Source organism: Lolium perenne, chromosome 5, assembly GCF_019359855.2.
Source record: "Lolium perenne isolate Kyuss_39 chromosome 5, Kyuss_2.0, whole genome shotgun sequence".
NCBI lineage: Eukaryota > Viridiplantae > Streptophyta > Magnoliopsida > Poales > Poaceae > Lolium > Lolium perenne.
In genome coordinates, this window is record NC_067248.2 from 86,164,403 (window position 1) to 86,169,357 (window position 4,955).

The following is a 4,955-nucleotide window of genomic DNA, read 5'->3' on the forward strand; positions in this document are numbered from 1 at the left end:
CATGCCATGTGGACACACACAAGTTTTGGGGCCATTCCCTAGATCCGACGCTCGATTTCCGATGAAACCCTAGTTCTGTTGACCGCGCGGTCTACCCCTTTGACTGCATCCCATCGGGGGTCCCCCGGTGGGCATATGCCTCCACTTGAGCTTGGTTAGGTCATAGGTACATGTGGAAACAAAAATCATCCCATATGATATCAAGTTTCTCTCCGGTTCAACTCCGAGGGAGTTCCCCCCTATACATGCAGAATCTGCCTAAGTGTAGGAACCCCCTGTCCGAGAAGCCGGACACACCTGGGGGGTAGCCTTGGATATAGAACCATCTCAAATCACTTTTGTGCATTCCATGTGGACACACACAAATTTTGGGGCCATTCCCTTGATCCGATGCTCGATTTCCGATGAAACCCTAGTTCTGTTGACCGCGCGGTCTACCCCTTTGACTGCATCCCATCGGGGGTCCCCCGGTGGGCATATGCCTCCATTTGAGCTTGGTTAGGTCATAGGTACATGTGCAAACAAAAATCATCCCATATGATATCAAGTTTCTCTCCGGTTCACGTACGAGGGAGTTCCCCCCTATACATGCAGAATCTGCCCAAGTGTAGGAACCCCCTGTCCGAGAAGCCGGACACACCTGGGGGGGTAGCCTTGGATATAGAACCATCTCAAATCACTTTTGTGCATTCCATGTAGACACACACAAGTTTTGGGGCCATTCCCTAGATCCGATGCTCGATTTCCGACGAAACCCTAGTTCTGTTGACCGCGCGGTCTACCCCTTTGACTGCATCCCATCGGGGGTCCCCCGGTGGGCATATGCCTCCATTCGAGTTTGGTTAGGTCATAGGTACATGTGGAAACAAGGATCATCACATATGATCCCAAGTTTCTCTCCGGTTCAACTCCGAGGGAGTTCCCCCCTATACATGCAGAATCTGCCCAAGTGTAGGAACCCCCCGTCCGAGAAGCCGGACACACCTGGGGGGGTAGCCTTGGATATAAAACCATCTCAAATCAATTTTGTGCATGCCATGTGGACACACACAAGTTTTGGGGCCATTCCCTAGATCCGACGCTAGATTTCTGACGAAACCCTAGTTCTGTTGACCGCGCGGTCTACCCCTTTGACTGCATCCCATCGGGGGTCCCCCGGTGGGCATATGCCTCCATTTGAGCTTGGTTAGGTCATAGGTACATGTGGAAACATTTAGGATCATCACATATGATCCCAAGTTTCTCTCCGGTTCAACTCCGAGGGAGTTCCCCCCTATACACGCAGAATCTGCCTAAGTGTAGGAACCCCCTGTCCGAGAAGCCGGACACACCTGGGGGTAGCCTTGGATATAGAACCATCTCAAATCACTTTTGTGCATTCCATGTGGACACACACAAGTTTTCCAGCGATTCCGACGCTCCGGTGGTCTGTATCTTGAAAAACCCTAGGGCGGGGACCCCGCAGATCTACCCCTATAGCTTTCTCCGTGCGAGGGTTTACCAATGGACTTTTTTACTTGTTTTGCTTTGTTTAGGACATATGTACATGGAAACCATAGGTTGGGCATACTTTACCATAAAATAGGCTCCGTTTGAGCCGTGCCGGGAGTTTGCACATACAGATCCTGGATTTTACCAAGTGCTAGCCCATGTATGTGGAAATCGTCAACGCCGGGCACATGCAAGGTTAGCCAAACCCTAGGGAGGGGACCCCGCAGATCTACCCCCTAGGGTTAGGGTTAGGGATAGGATCCGGGTGAGGTTTAGGGTTACCAAAATGTTCGCAAAATAGAAAGTTGGCTCGCAGAAGCGGGAAACCCTAGGGCGGGAATGGCCTCGGTTAAGGTTAGGGTTGGAGTTAGGGTTAGCAATGGAATTTTTCATAAATGTTTAAGGACATATGTACATCGATAGCAGAAGTTGGGCCTAGTGGCTCCGGTTGACCCGTATGCGAAGAGCGTCACCCGTGGGACCTACATATATACCATCTACGAATTCTTAAAAAATAGAACCTTTTTTTACATAATTCATACTAGTAAATAAATAATAGAAACATAATATAAAGTAATATGAGAGAGAGAGAAAAAAGAAAAAAATAAAAAAAATCTATATGCCGAGGGTGGCCGTCGGCATAGGGGGACCATGCCCTATGCCGAGGGTAGCCCTCGGCGTCTGTGTGACGCCGTGAGCGGGAAGTGACGGCGCGGGCGCGAGGGCAGGCGACGCCAGTGCTACGCCGAGGGCCAGGTTGACGCCGACGGCTGCCCTCGGCTTAGCCACCTCTACGCCGACGGCAAGTACACGCCGACGGTCGTCTTCCGGCGGTGCCCTGGCGAGGAGGTACGCCGACGGCCCCGATAAAAAACCGTCGGCGTAGTGTCTGGCCGTCGGCGTCTACCTCCATTCCTGTAGTGACTACAACGGCAGCAAATAAAGGAAGATAGGAAAGCAAGGGGTAGCGAGTTGGAGCATGTATTTGCAAGCTTGGATTTCAAACCATGTATTTGCTCACGTAAAATGATTTGCCCTGTGCGCTTGAAGATCTTTCAGCATGGTAAAAAATCAAACAAAAATGAAAACCAGCTGGTGATCACTACCGGGAAACTGACTGGAAACCAGCATCAGCAACTTGCAGGTAAACTCCTCGCGACAAAACGCTTCTCAGCCGCCGCACAAAAATCATGCCTTTGCCACAAAGCAATGTCACTCCACGCGTGCTTACAAACAAAACGAAACGCAGCATGCTATTGTTCAGTGCTTCAGGCTAAATGCCTATCTTGGAGACAAGCTGAGGCCAAATTGGCAGTTCGATGGCGAATCTGAGATAAGACCTTCATGACCATCGAACTCATCTAACCCAACAAACTCTTCGATCAGAACCTTGTTATCAGCTAGGTCTTGGATGTTACCTGCTTCTAGCTCCTGGGGAGGATGAACTACCCGCGAACATGGAGAGCCATCCTTTGTGGGAGCTGCAATTTGCAAGCGAGGTGGCCTTCTTTTCTCACTACTGTTTAATGGCTGGTGCTTCGAGGATGCTTTTGTTAGCCTCGAGGAAATTGTAGCAGCTTTCTGAACCTTGCCTAGAGATACTTTGGTTCCTTGTGCACAAAAACTGGCATTTCCTCGGCGCATCTCACTACTCTTATTGGCTGAAGATAGTTCGTTCTTGCGGTGGAGCCTCTTCATAATTGAATTTAACTGACGGATTTCAGCAAGCCCAATGTGCATTGTACTTATGCGCGGCGATATACTCATAAACTTATCAAATTCAGGAGTGCTATATGAAGTGCGCTCAAATGGCCAAAATATTGCCTCATCGGCATCATTGGCTTCTTCCCTATGTAATGTTGCTGGACTAGTAGAGGAGCAATGACCAAATTGGAGGCTTCTCACTGCATTGAAAGAAGGGCTGGGGAAGTCCAAACCAAGAATATCCAGAAATTGCTCATTCTCTATAATCAAGACTGAGTCCTCCTCGCAAGATCGAGGGAAGGGACCTAGATCTCAGCTCTGTCAAGATCTTCAGACTGAGTTTTATCTGAATGTACTGTGAATGGCGTGCATGGGCTGCTAATTACAGAAGACTGCTCGCTGAGAGAGCTGTCGCATGACGAATCACCACACTCTGAGAACATGAAGATATAATCATTCATTTCCAGTTTCCATCGCATTACCCCCTCCCGGCAGCAACTTCCTTCGCACTCTCCAATGGTACGGCTGGTGCAACCTCCTTGACACAATCTGCAGAATTAGAAACCTGCTGCATGTTCATGTCCACATCACTAGGGATGCATAATGATAAGTGTGCTGAGAATTGATCATGAAAGGAGATTGTGTTGCAATTGGATTCAGGCTTATCAATGTCAGGGTTCAAAGAGGTGCAACTTTTTAACGAGTGATTAGTGATTTCACTACCAGCACCTGAATTTTCTTCTCGGGTAGTCAGCTCCTCAAAAACATTTTGTTCAACCACTAACATTGTAGACATGTCCTTTTTGAGAACATCTTTATCCACCTTGAAGTCATCCATCGCACTATGTTTTTTGCTACTTTCAGCTCGGTTGTATCAAGTATTGGTACAAAGCTGTAAATAAGAATTGTTGTGGGTCATGCAAGTAAACATAACGAAAACTGATAGTTTGTGCATTACGAAGCCAGATAAAATATTTATGAAAGCTCTTGTTAGAATATACATTACAGCTTGTTAGAATATACATTACAGGGACAAACAGGAGGCAAAATGTTGAATATTTGAACATATCGAAGATGCACCCATCACGGTTCCTAGAAAAGCATCATCAGATGTTGAGGTCACACAAGCAATTTATTGTGGCAAATTAAGTGGATGAGAAGTAAACAATACGTATGTTTTGATGCCATAAGTGACTAGTAGCACACAGTTTATTAAAAAGTCGACGCCCCCTTGACGCCCAGATTATAGAAATTCCTAGCTACTCCATGAGGAATGGAGTTCCTAGCTACTCCGTGAGGAATGGAGTTATGCCTCCATGGTTCTCCCCAATATTACTCCTACACCATTTTTGATTGACTAGGATTTCCTAACTGCTCCATTTCTATACTGAAAGCAACTTTGTTTAAATTGAGCAGTATCACCTATCAAGTCCATTTTCAGAGACATCAACCTTTTAGTGTCCACTTTCAGCTATTAGTTGTCACCCAAAGTGACATATGGTGAGGTGGTGATATGTAAAGAAATTTTCAGCTGCGAGGTGGTGATATGTAAAGAAATTTTCATCTGCGAGGTGGTGATATGTAAAGAAATTTTAGTGTCCACTTTCAGCTGCGAGGTGGTGATATGTAAAGAAATTTTCTATGCTCATATGGAATGTAAATGTTGACACCATGTTCACATCATATACATTTTCTCTTCGAAGCATTACTCTATTTTTTGGAAATTATGCAGTAGGGTTCTAAGTTTTCCAAAGTGATTT

The 4,955-nt window shown here is 46.6% G+C and overlaps 1 pseudogene; it reads right to left on the reverse strand.

The window, feature by feature from the left end:
- Positions 1 to 2,772: 2,772 nt before the first annotated feature.
- LOC127303782 (uncharacterized) lies at positions 2,773 to 4,033 on the reverse strand (annotated as a pseudogene).
- Between the last annotated feature and the right edge of the window lie 922 nt (positions 4,034 to 4,955).